The following is a 14,329-nucleotide window of genomic DNA, read 5'->3' on the forward strand; positions in this document are numbered from 1 at the left end:
GCGCGCAAAGTCAGGACCTGGGGCGAGAAGAGAAAAGTCGTGATCAGATAAATAATTAAGTGCGCGAGATGCAACTGACGTGGTAAACAGACTAGTTGATCGGGCGACGAGGTGGTGATGTCCACTGGCTTATGAAGATGGCTGATTGACATTGCCAGCAGCTGTGGCCGCTCCACCCGTCTGGCGTCCAACCTGCAAATCAATAAAACACTCACACCTGCCCAAGGTGGGCCAGGGTTCAGGAGGGAGGGGCCGAGGCCCAAACAATTTCTCTTTGGAACCTATATTCTTTTTTAAGAGGCTGGAAAAAAAATAAAAAGGAAAGCAGTTCAAATGATATTTTTTTGTCGCTGAGAAAAAAAACAAACAAACAAAAAAACCCCAAAACCCCAGCACAATGATTACATGTGCTTAACTCTCGTTTTTCACTTCAGTGTAGTGCAGTACATTTTCCTGTCAACATATTTTGCATGTCAAGAACAAATCTCAAGTCATTTTTAACCCCAAGGACTTAAAGTATACCCTCATGACTGAACAGTAGCTTGTTTGTTTTGCTCAATAATGCTTAATCAACAATCCAAACCAAAGTATAGTCTCTCATTATCCCGGGGAGTGTGCCAGTTTGGCACACAGTGAAGCCTGCTGTCTGTTTCAAACAGGGACTTACTGAAACTGCTTCTTACAGGCACATGCACACATGCGGGCACTCAGTCTGCAGTATAGGTCAGAATATGTGCACGTGCAGGCGCACACATGTGATATCACACCAAATAAGCCAAGCGTAGCCATACACATGAACAAATTTACAGCCATGAGCATGCATTTACTGAATGCATCATTTGAATATAATAGTGGAGTCTTGTGGTTAGAGATGAGTAACATAAAAAGTGATTATTCACGACTTGGTGAGAGTGCTGGATACTCTAAAGAGACATCTTTATTTCATTAGGCAGGATCAGAATCGTTCCACAGTGCCTGAAGGCATTCATTACACTAAGACTGGGCTCTGTATGGGTTCTATAGTAGGCATAAAAGTAGCTCCTCATTGTTGGGGCTTTCCTTGAAAGTGGGAATTCTGACCTTGAGCATCCTGTTACCTAATAGCAACATGTGCTGTTAGTTCTTTTCATGTCTCTCCTAATATTTGTTGTCGTATCGCTCGGTGTATTTTTTCTCAAAACAGCACACAGAAAACACCCCGCCCAAACACACACACAGACACACTCTCTAAATTGTATGAGTGACGGGCTTAAGAATTTTGCTTTCCTGCCGATAGTTGACATGAGCTGGAAAGATGTGCAACGATTTTTTTTCTTCCTTTTTATCCTTTAATATTTATATATTATACAGTATATATTTCCCTTTGATATATTCCACATGAGGCAAGAGAAGCTACAGAGAGACACATGCTGTCATGGAGTGATGAACGAGGCTCTTTTATAAGGCTATCATTAAATTAATATGCAACCCAGCGAGCATTGGAAGCAGCAAGCAAAGCAATGATGATCTGCACTTCCCAAACATCTCCAGAACTGTCAGACTGAAAATGTCAGCAATTAGAAAACAAGCGGTTGTGAGGGTGGTAAAGTTTGCTATGCTGTGCCTCGGTGATAGAAAAAGACAGCAGGCAGCAGGGGCTCAGGTCAAAGCCAGGACAAATAGGCTTAGGGCAACATTCAAAAAGGGAAGAATACTTCAGATATTTGAACAGCGTGATGCTTTTAGCTTCAAATCTTGTTGGAGTGAGTGATGGCAAGCTTTTCTACCATACACTGACGACAATTCTCACATATTTCCAACAGATGTGGTTCGACTTTATTGATCAGTAGACCACTGAGACAAAGAGACAGCGTGTTCTCTATTTAATTGGCTTATTTGATTAGGAGATTTTTATTTAGTTCTCCATCTGATGTCAGACCTACGATGTAATGGAGAATGAGTCACAGATAAACATAGAAGTCCAAAAAGAACACTCAGAAAACCAACTCATTTTAGAGAAACCATATAGATCTGCTTTTCATTTACTTCGAGCTCATCATTTTATGTCTTGGCTGCAATTTGCTTAAGTTCGTTTTCCTGAATCAAATTGGATGAATGTGCATGGTTTAGTGTCTGGTTGAGGTTTGTTTTTCCCTCAAAAACAAAATCAAAGAGACCAGCGAGGCATACAGCATACCATGCTAATCATTAATATACTACCAGTAGTCTTACACCACAATTAGCATACATTTATTTATGATGAATAGTCTACTGATTGTTTTTTTTTTTAGACAGATTTTAGTAAGGACCAACAAAAATAGTCATCATATGCTACTGACCTAATTTAAGTAAATGGGGAAACTTGTATTCAGCAAAAAACAAGCTTTTAAATGGTGACATCAGCATGGTAAAACCATAACTCACTGGTTAAGAAAGTATCTCGTTGGATGTTTGTGTGCTCTTTCCATGGTTATTTGAGACCTCTTTCCATGATTACAGTATTTGAGACAAAGGACAGACTTGCTGTTGTGTTGTTGTATGTGTACTTCTGTTGTCACGATACTAAAATTTTCAATTGGATACTGTATTGATACTTAAAAAGATACTTAATACAATTTTCAATACAAAAAAAAAAACTTTTTTTTTTTTTTTTATGAACAAGGAAAATGCAAAAATATCCTCCATTACGCTAAGAGTAGTGCAAAATCAACCCCCCGACAACAAATTTCTGGTGAAAACCAATTAATGAATAAAACAATGTCACCAATTAAAATATATTTAGGGTGAATCAGTGCTTAATTTGTAAATCAGAAGGTGCCGCAACACACAGTACATATGACAGCGCAGAGATGACGGGACGGGCACAGGTTGCGGAACATTTGCATAAAATGGTGCTGAAAACAACAGGCAAATGCCCACTTGCCATGCTGTGGGACAAGCCTCAATTTCAGATAATATCCATGGTATAAATGTTATGACAACAATTTACAATTATTTATGCTGTACCCTGCACAGCACGGGCAATTGCCCACATAACCACAGGTGGGACTGACAGTAACGTACAGTCTTATTAGTAAAACATAAGAATAAGAAAAAATCATTGGTGATGCGTCCCCTCCTGCCATCCCTGAGGGCCGGTTGATGGGTGCGCGGGTGGCCCGGGGGACCACCCTGGGTCCCGGGGGGGGGGACGATGGCTCCTTTGCTGGGCTGCGGGAGGAGGGATGGGCTGCGCATGGCCCCCCGCGCCCGCCCGCCCTCCCTCCCTCCCCGGGCTGGCTGGGTGGGGGCTGTGGCCCTGGGTTGGCGCCCGCGCGCCTTCTCCGCCCGTCTGCGTGGCTGTCGCGCGCCCGGTGGGGCCTGCGTGCTGCTGGATGTGGTAGGGCATTCTCGGGTCGGGGGTCCCGGTGCCGGGATTGGCGATGCGGCGGCGTAGGGTTGGTCGCCAATGGGCTTACTCATAAGAGATTCACACGATTACTGGGTTCTAGATCACAGAACTGATTTGTGTACACTCTACCCCTTTCAATCACTTAGCTTATAGGCTTATAGACACCCCCACCCCCATTCTCCTCTTTCACTGGCCAATAGGCCCCCACATGGTGTAAACCGGAAATACATCTCGCTGACGATAGCACCAGCATATTAGTAACTAGTTTAGATGTTCAATGTATTTCTAGTTGTTGTTTGTGTATGTGTTTCTTTTCCTTCTTCTCTTGTATTTCTTTTCTTCTTTCCCCCCATAATCCCTTCCTGTTCGCTGCTTTGTCATAATAAAAAGGTATTTTGAATGATCACAATGGGAGTATGTCGACTCTCAATGTGAAACATTAAACTGTTCAGAATCTGGGCACTTAGACTTCCATTCTCTGTGTCAAACAGCTGAACAGGACAGGTTTAAAAAAAAAAAAAAAAAAAAAAAAAAAAAAAAAGAATAAAAAAAAATCAGAGATTACAATAAATAACACAAACCCATTCTTTTGCGAGTTTCTTCCCCCCGTCTTCTCTGGCCCCAAAGTTCCCACCGCTTTACAAATTGTGCAGCCCAAAACCAAATTTCCCATAAGGGTACAGGCCTGTTGCTCCGGCTGTTGGTGGTCTACCTGGCTGACTGCTGGCGCTGTAGCTGGCCCCCGCTCCGGGTGGTGCTGAACATGAACAGCTGCTGCCACGGTAGCAGCCTCCTGCCCCGGCTTGGCTGGCTGTCCATGAACCTGGCTAGCTGCTGCGGCGCTAGCCTCCTGCTGCACCCGGTCCTGCCCGTGAGCATGATCGCTGCAGCTCCCCTCACCGCCGGTTTTTAGTTTTCTGACTCGTTTTGATCTATCTTCCTTTTCGAAAAAAGTACATGCAACTGTCTTTTTGGCATGTTGAAATACCGTTTGATCCTGGCCGCTTGCTCCCCAGATGCTGCAAATTTCCCATTTTTTTTTTTTTTTTAATGTCAGAGGTGTGATTTGTTGGTCCAGCTTTTCAGTGCATCAACAAATCTCCGACTCTTTCAAATGACGTTAAATTTTTATAAGCAACATGCAATTCTTGGGATTTGTTCTGTAAATGAATTTATGCATACATTTTTGAAAAGATGTTTTTATATTATTATTATTTTCCATACACGAGAGGTGCCTTATCTACCCAAATAAGTCCCAGAACACACGGAGGCCAAAATCAAGAGGTGGCGGATCTTGTTCCGGCAAGATCGGGCACAAATTAACCCATGGGGCTAATCCTGTGTAAAACACTCAAAGATTTAGCTGGATAAAAAAATAAAAAAATAAATACTGTAAATAAATAGAAATACTGTATCCGGATACAACATTTTAGTATCGATACTTCTAACAACCCTAATGTGCGCACGCACAAAGAGTACTGCAGAGGCTCTTTATTCTTAAAATCTATTGGTTTTGTTTGTATTTGATTCTATGACCAACAGTGTTGTTAATCTTACTTTAAAATAGCAATTACAGTTACAAATTACTTCTCCCAAAAAGTAATTGCGTTAGTAACTCAGTTACTCCATTGTAAGAGAAATTAGTTACTCAGCAAAGTAACTGATGTTACTATTTATGTTCTACACTTTATTACACTTTACATTCTATAACATCTTTCACATCAAATTTTTATATTAACTGATTGAATTGAACTGTTTTTTTTTCATCCCCCCCAGCCCAAAATTTCACCTATATAAGACTGTAACGGTACACAAACTTTAACTTTGAAATGCTGTGAGAAAAAAGCTCAACCCGCACCGAACCGTGACCTCCGTACCGATATACGTACTGAACCGTGACTGGTGTGTATCGTCGCACCCCTGATATAAATGGATCTAATTTTTAATATGCAGGTGAGGCTTTGAATCTTCTGCCTTTTTTGTCTTTGCTCTAGTTGTTTTGAATAAACAACATCACATAAGGTTCATGGATATGTAATTCAAGAAAAGTTAAGGACAAGTCACTATTTTTGGTAATTAAAAAAATATATATATTGTAGCGTCTACAAGGACAACGCCAACTTGGTGATGATAATGCACACTCATTAGGAAAACAGTCCATTGTTTTCAATTAACTGTACCCATCTGGACGCCATGAACTGTATGTAAGAAAAAAAACATTCCCGAGAGTTTAAGATGACGCTCGCCACGCTAAATACTAATAGTAATGAGAACCCAAATCCTATTCTAACGCTCTGAGCCACCTAGCCAAACATCATCATATTTGCAACGACGTCACCACCCCCTTTCCTCCTCCCCCCTCCCGCTCTGGACTTTCCAGGGCAGGCAGGCAGTGGGATGTGTGATCGGACAAATCGGACAACTTATGCTTCATTCAACCAAATTATAGTAACGCGCCCTTTAACATCCCCAGTAATGATAACGGCGTTGTAAAGTATTTGATTAGATTACTCACTACTGAAAAAAACAAATAAGGCTGTTAGAAATGCCATTATAATGTAACGCCATTATTAACAACACTGATGACCACAATTGATGTCTTAAGCCATTCACGAAAAAGATTTTAAAAAATCTGCACCTCAAGCACGGGCAGCACATCAAACAGGAACCACAACCTTTATGATTTAATAGCTCCACAAGGTTGTGGTTCCTCTGTGAGTTATTAAAAAAAAAAAAAACTAGTCTATCACGGTTACACAGGAAGCAAAAAGAAAGTTCAAGAATTGGCAGTTTTTATAACTGTGCTGATAATAGTTGGAAGTCTTCACATCCTAAATCTTCAATCTAAGAATGGAAATGAAAAAGAAGATTTATGTTGGATATTGTTGTGTCTTGAGAGTTTTCTTGACCTGTGACATATTCCATTCAGTGGGAATGTAGGGATTTTCTCTTTTCTTGATTTACATCCACAAAGAACAAAGAAGATAACATGAAGATATTGGAACATGTGACTGACTGTTGTTTTGCTCAGTTTCAGAATTGAGTTTTGCGAGTCATACATTTATGTGAGTAAGAGTAAGAGGAATTGTTAATGAAAAACAAGCAATTTTGAAGTTGAGAGGATACAACTGCAATCTGAGCCATCGCAGAGACACTGGCCATAGCCTGTACTACCATTTGTTGTTAAAATAAACTACCAGTGTACTAAGTGTCACATGTTCAGCAGTTACTGGAAAATTTTAAAATCTGTGACATTAGCAACAACCTCTCGATGGGTTGTAGTGAAAATGTCCCAACATTGTGTAAGTCTTCAGGAGCAAAAAAAGTACTTATTTAAATCAAAGGGTGCAAATAGGACAGGAATTGGCCAAAATGTAAAGAGACAAGCCTCAAAGGTTTTTTGACATTTTATGTAATGATATGACCTTTACTAAGTGATGGAAAAGGTAACATTTTGTGACAGAAAGGATCTATTTTCCCGAGCATTCAAGGTCATCTGTAAAACACAGATGCTTCATGCCAAAGCATAATAGTGACGTAAGTGTTATTATCATGATTCAGAACTGTCAAAAAGACACTATATATTGCAGCAGGATATGGACAGTTTTTGACAGACCACAGAAATCTAAAACGCATTAAAACACGTCACAAAGGAAGAATGTAAAACTTATCATGTACAGTGGGGAGAACAAGTATTTGATACACATTCAATGGGAAAACCCATTGGCAGTGTATCAAATACTTGTTCTCCCCACTGTATATGTCAGAGGCAACTTCAACCGTTCATTCCAAGCAGTATATTATACAGTATGCATTGATCTCTATTCTAACGTTACTCTTTTGATGTCGAGGCCACATTTTACAGTAGCTCACTGCTCCGATTTTAGAGGGATTTGTGGCATCTCACAAATATGTTAGTTCAAATTTCCAAATTCTTGTCTTTCATACTTGCTGTACTGTACTCCTCTCGCCCCTCTTCAAATGAATTGAACAGCTTAATGCTTAAGATTTAAAAACATAGCTTGCTCATTTACTAGCCCCCTTTTCTCGCTTTATAATTCATGACAGGAACACAATTGGACTTGAACAGCCATTCAATGAAATTACTTCTGAAGTGTGCCATGAAGCAATCCAGACATCTGATCGTTTTTTTTGTTTTGTTTTGTTTTTTTGTGTTCCCCTCAAGTTTGCCTTTCCATCTCAAAAAACTAATGTGATTAGTTAGAAACTCCACTATATGATCACAGTATAGGTTTGACATACTTAAGTAATCGTGTAGCCTTTTGTTTAGAGACTATAAATATAATAATATAAAAGCTACATACTAACTTTTATCATTCAAATTTGAGTCGTCCATTTACTTATCTTGCGCCACACTGAAAACAATTTCTATATGTTGTCTAACAGAAATTCAGAAAAAATGTTTTGTTATTATTATAATTTTATTTACCTTTGGTCCCACAGGACTAAGAAATGTGTCACGTGACACAGCATATGACAGTCATGGACCATCCATCGAAATGTTCACTTTAACAATAATTTAGGCTCATTTATGGTTAACATTTAATCGTGAATAAATTGAGTTACCGTATTTTCGCGATCATAGGGCGCACTGTATTAAAAGGCGCCGGCTAATTTTCGGGTGATATTTTTGTATTTATCACACACACAAGGCGCACCGGAATATTGGGTGCATGTAAAACATACGCTAGCATGCTCTAGCGTTTTTTTTTTTTTTTTTTTAATGCAGAGGGAGCTAAATAAAACTGAGTTTAATTGTATTTTGTTAAATAATTTACCAAATTACTCACATCAACCTTAGTCAATCCACAAATCCATTAAAGTCCTCATCTCGTGCTTGTGAATTGAACAGCTGGGCTAGGTCTCCATCAAACACGGCAGGTTTACTTTTGAACAGCATGAACTGCATTGCAAGAGGCACCTTAGCCATTCTCAAATTTTGGCATAACACTTGCAACGGTATATTTACAGGTCTTGATAAAAAATCAGTCAGGAAGCTGCAGCTAGCACAGAATGCTACAGCCATAGTCCTCACAAATACAAGGAAACTGGACCACATTACACCGGTTTTGAAATCGTTATACTGGCTTTCAGTGAGTCAAAGAATAGACTATAAAATACTACTGCTCGTCTACAAAAAAATTAATGGCCTTGGACCAAAATACATGCTTTATTTGTTAGATTCCTATGAAACATCTCGACCCCTAAGGTCGTCTGGAACCGGTCTCCTGTATGTTCCAAGAACAAGAACCATGCACAGTGAGGCAGCATTTAGTTATTATGCTCCTCACCTCTGGAACAAGTTACCTGAAGGTCTGAAGTATGCTCAAACTATTAGCTCCTTTAAATCAGGGCTAAAAACGCTTTTATTTAGCACAGCATATCCATAACTGTCTATATATTTCAAGCTATTTGCTTTCTATTCCTCTTGTGGTCTATCTCCATTGCTGATTTCAATTATTATTATCATTAGTATTAGTGTATATATACATATATATATATATATATATATATATATATATATATATATATATATATATTTTTTTTTTTTTATCGTAGTCGTGATTAAATGCGATTTTTATGTATAATTTTATTTCTTGTTTCGATTGTCTTTGTTTTTACGTTCTATTGATTTAATGTGATTTTAGGATCTTCATGTGATGTAAAGCACTTTGAATTACCTTGTGTTGAATTGTGCTATATAAATTGCCTTGCCTTGCCCAACTCGCCCGGCGCTGCCTCCCAGTCTTCGTAAAGCTGTGTTAGCCATTTGTTATCCATTGCTCCCACGCCCCTCGCAACTTGACTTTGAACGCCTGATTTACCCCGATGTCCAGTGGTTGGAGTTCTTACATCAAGCCTCCCAGAATGATGCCAAGCTCCGAGCTCATCAGATACACTTGATTTTTCACAGTGGGTGTGAGATGGGCGCGCATGGAGTCACAGATGGAATGGTGACGTGTGGAAAAAAACCACTTGGTCGCTTGATGGACAATTGCCTCAGCCACTCTCTCATCTTCTCCTTGTCCATCCAGCCCTTTTGATTGGCCTTCACGATGACTCCGGCGGGAAACTTCTCTTTTGGGGGCGTCTTCCTCTTAAAAATCAGGTGGCAGTTTCTGTCCATTGCCATGGCATGGGTAACGCTACCGTGCTCGTCTTCTTCTTTTCTACAGTGTGGCTCACCGGGATGTCGAAAGTGAGCATCACCTCGTCCATGTTGGTAATGTGGTTTGGGCGGATGTTTTTTTGGCAATCTTTTTCCTCTAGTAGGAGCGGTAGATGACCAGTTTTTCCTTGTAATCCCCTGGAAGTTGCTGCGCCATAGTGGTCTTTGCCCGGATGGATAAATGTCGCCGTTTCATGAAACAGAAGCAACACGCCGGACCTCCTCATCTCTTCTGCAAGTGTGTTTGCCTTCAGTTGAATGGTGACTGTAGAAACGCTTCCCCTGGCTTTTCTCTGATCGTGAATCTACCGCTCGAGTTCGTCTTCCAGCTCGGGCTACCTCGCTTTATTTTTGCGGAAACTCAGCTTAGTTTTCTTAACTTGGCGAAGCTCGTTTTCCTTCATTCTCCACTTGCAAACCATGGACTTATTTATATTCAGTTCTCTTGCAGCAGCTCGATTTCAATGTTGTTTCGCATAGGTGATAGCCTTGAGTTTGAACTGGGCTTCTTAAGCTCTTCACAGTCGATGCCATTTTTCAATGGTACCTAGCGCATACACTCGAACTTTATACCTACTGGGGACACGCCCCCGATCACACGCAAACTTCTTCCTTTAACGTTCTCATGCGGCTCTCACTTACCTTTTCAACAATTGCTCAGTCAGACAGACACATTTGGTACTCAGTCTACACTATACGCGCACCACATTATTAAGCGCAATGTTCATTTTGGAGATTTTTTTATTATTTTTATTTTTAGTTGCGTCTTATGGTCGTGAAAATACGGTATATGAAATATTGCTGCAATGTACATGAATTGGTCATCTTTGTGGAAGTAAAAATATACTACTACATATTTTTCACGGCGTTAATGTTTTAATAATTAGGGCCATAAACTGACAAAGATAAGTTATAAGACACTAAAAGACACTTTTTATTTCGGAAACGAAAACACCAGAGAAAGTTTATGATCCATGGTTGAAGAATAAGATCATAGTTTTTGGCATTAGAATTTGACGCTGCCAGTGACCGCCGCACTCCTCCTGTGTACACATTTTAAAAACAATAGTGGTGATGAGTAGTTTGAAGCGAACAGTGCTGAGATCAGTGACTTTCTATAGACGTGTGCCAGAGCTTGATGTAATGCAGATTTCTTGTTTGAAGAGAAGATTTTGAAGTTTCAATTGAATATTTGCCATAAATCCAGCCAAAGATCAAGTAATAGTGCTTTGAATCAGCAGCAAAAGCATGACACTTCCGTGTAGACCTGCAATGTGTGTTTTTTTCTTGTGGTAATGAATGCAAAACTTTTCGTTCTTCTGGGATCTCGCCCAACTCCGACTGAGAAAGCTGAAGCATTAAAGTGTACAATGGAAACATATCAAGTGAGGCTGGTGGAAAATGGTGGTTTGAATCCCAGTAACCAATGATCCAAAGAATGGTCTTTTCTTAGTTCTTAGCATCATACTTGTAGTCATTATAATGACATGTAATTAATTCTGTTTAGGATATGAGCAGTAGTTGTTGGTCAGATATTGGACAAGTGCTTCGGCCATCCCGAGACTGATCGCTTTGAGGAGTCAATTCCTGCCAGCAGACTACTTAGAGTGACTGATGTGCAGGTTGTCAAAGGACCTGGCAGGCTTCTTCTCTCTTCTGTATTTAAACCATTGATTGGTTGATTTCCCTCATTAGGACACAGAGGTTACGTTACCTGGCATATGTCGGCATTTGGCTGTTTGATTAAAAAAAATGTCAGGCGATAATTTGCAATATTAGCCAAGCATTAATGCAGTGATTAATGATGCAGAATATCATTTAAAGGAGAGATACTGGTCTGTATTTCATATGCATTTTCGTCCTCATTTTGCGGCTTTGCTGAAATCTTTTCATTTGCCGCAAATAAGCCAATGCTCACATCACCCACTTACTGAAGGGTGTGTCAAATTTAGTATGGCTTTGCATTACCTTGATGACTGGTGGCAGAGCTAGGAAGTTGCAAGTGATAACTACTGCTTAGTTAAAAGTTTTGAGTCTAAAAAAAATAGTGACATCACCCAAACCCACACACCACAATTTCAGCGAACATCACTCTTGTTTGCGATGAGAATGCTGCAGTGGAAATACAAACACATAACTCAACACTGATCACCAACATAGTGGTATTACACTTAGTAAAATGTTACTTTTATTTTTCTCATTTTTGGTTTGCTCAGGCTCATTACAGATGGTTTATTTTTTGCTTGCTCACGATACCATACAACTTACTATCTTGTTATCTTTTATGCTCCTTTTATAATGGCAGTATGTTAAAAATAGTGTCACAAATGGGTGCAGGGAAATGTTTTATTTTTGAGAGCAGAAATGTTTCTTTTCTGACACAGGGATTGTTTGCTCCAACTGCAAGTTGTGTCACATTTTTTTTGCTGAATCAAACGAGTTGCTTTGAATTGATTGCCTGGCTCTTGATAAATTGGACTGGAAAATTATGGACGTGCTGGAAATGGTCCCTTAAAATTTTTTTCCTTAAATAATTTGATTAGTGCTTGTTTTAAGAAGTAATTCAGAGGTTCGTCTCCTATTCATAATTCGTTGCCTTTTGGCTATACTGTGTATTGCTGTCTCAGGTCTTCTTATCCTCTGATTGTTCTGAGCTGTGATTATTCTCATCATCAAACGGAATTTGGATCTTTCACGGTCATAGCATATCATTGTAACAGTCGGCATCCTTGATTGATGAGTCTTGCTTCCCAGATGTGGACGAAAAGTGTGTATACAGTATGTGTTACAGCAGAAAAATGAAGAATGTATTTGCCATGCTGTGGCAGTGTGTGTTTGTATCTTTGAGTGTAAACACATGGTTCAGTAGATGTGAGTGTCCGGGTCTTGGCCCTAGGCTGTTTTAAAGGGGACATGATTGATCACTTATGTTTCATGAACCTTTTTCAAATTAAGGCAAAATGTGTTTTCAAATATATGACTTCATCAGACATGTTCAGCTTACTGTGACGTTAATGAAAAATGTCTCTTCACCTCAGACCATGCATTTTATTCCACTAGAAGATCTTTGCTGCACTGTGTCATTGTCCTCTGCTTTCTGAGTGATTAGATGTTGGATAGTCTCCTTCAAGTGAGCTCATTGTGGTCACAATACAAAATTGTGGTCTTGCTTTTTCTCCATGCTTAACAAGGATATCAGCCACAAAGATTTGCATGCATCTCAATGCATAGTCTTGTCAATGCGCTACAGTGCTGCACCTGCATGGTTTCCATGTGAACTATTAATTAGTTATTTTTTCATTCTAGTGGAAAAAAGTAACAATGGTAGCTTATTTTAAAGAAAACCCACACCTTATTTTTATAACATTGTAGCAATATTACATATTTAACAACAAGGAAACTATAATGACACAAATATGTTGGTACTAATGACACACAGATGAGTTACCCCCAAAAGACTATCTTGCCTTTCTGAAAAAACAAAGAGGCTGCTTCTATTTGTTTTCTTGTCAGTTCATTTCTTAAATTCTCCATGTAATGAGTGCATCTCCCCGCAAACCCTAACATCATTTACCATATATATTTTTTTAGTATCGCACATGTTTTGTTGCTTGCTAAGCCTTCTTAGTTATTTGTTGTTTGTTTAAAGTGCATGTGACACCATAAAAAAATAGTGAATAGCATTGTTATTGGAATTAAAATCATATTTTGAGACGATTCGACTATGTACAACAATTTGGTAAAGCGCAGTTGATGAGGAATGAGTCTTTTAAATCTGCTGTTTAGCTCCTCCTGTCATTATAGCGCTCTGGCACCACCATCTGGGTGATGACGTCAGCGAATGAGCGTATGTAAGAACTTTTACCCCAATTGCTAAATAAATAATATGAAATATTAGAAATGCATTTATTCAGTACAACAGGGCTAAATTTCTGCATAATGGTCAAAACTGCAGACTTTTTCTTCTTCAGTATTTTATGCAACCGGAGTTAATTCAGCTCTTGTCATTTCCCTGGGCCTGTGGGGGACTCTGAGACTAAGAGTGAGGCTACATGCTAACCCGATCGGAGCGGCTCTTTCAAGTCTCTTTCTCGCCTTTTGAACACAAAAATGCACACAAAACTACCCCAAATCATGTTACACACAGCGGCGGGGTGATTGCCTTCACCGATCGGCCAGACCCCGGCAGCGAGCAAGTTTCGGCTCGTCGTTCTCCTGCTGCGGCCCCGGCAGGCTGGCAGTGCTTGTCGCCAGGGACGCAGCAGGGAAATGAACGCCGAAAATGGCGCATTCTAAGTGGACGAACTGGCCGACGTCGGACTGCGTGGCTGCCTTAGCCCAAGCTGAGGATAGCGCTGTCTCGGCGGGCACGCAAAGAAGCCCGAGGGGGTGGAAGTTTCGACACAATCGGGAACCGGAAATAAAAGCGGGGTGCTCCCCAAGCCCAAGCCGAGCATAGCGCTCTCTCGACGGGCATGCGAGGTGGGCTGAGCGGTGTGGAAGTTTCGATACAATCGAGAACCGGAGACGAGAGCGGGGGACTGACCGAGCACGGCCGCTCCCACCTTCATCGGCTGGCGACCATGGTGTGCGACAAACTGCTGAGGGAGGCGGCCACTCCCGCCTTGTCGGTGGCCAGGGAGCATTGTCGCCCACAAAATGCAACCTCCTTATTGACACATGTGCCATGATCCCAGTAGTATATGACATAATATAAAACACGTAGGTTACTCACGTCCTCGTCCGTCCAATGGTCCCCCGGTTTTCGG

The 14,329-nt window shown here is 40.4% G+C and overlaps 1 protein-coding gene across 2 annotated transcripts in view; it reads left to right on the plus strand.

Annotated features, from left to right (window-relative positions):
- The window catches only part of LOC130915860 (uncharacterized), a 486,296-nt gene that overhangs the window by 210,287 nt on the left and 261,680 nt on the right, over nt 1-14,329 (plus strand). The gene's annotated exons all lie outside the window — the stretch shown is intronic.

The sequence above is a fragment of the Corythoichthys intestinalis genome, chromosome 5 (genome assembly GCF_030265065.1).
Source record: "Corythoichthys intestinalis isolate RoL2023-P3 chromosome 5, ASM3026506v1, whole genome shotgun sequence".
Taxonomy (NCBI): Eukaryota; Metazoa; Chordata; class Actinopteri; order Syngnathiformes; family Syngnathidae; genus Corythoichthys; species Corythoichthys intestinalis.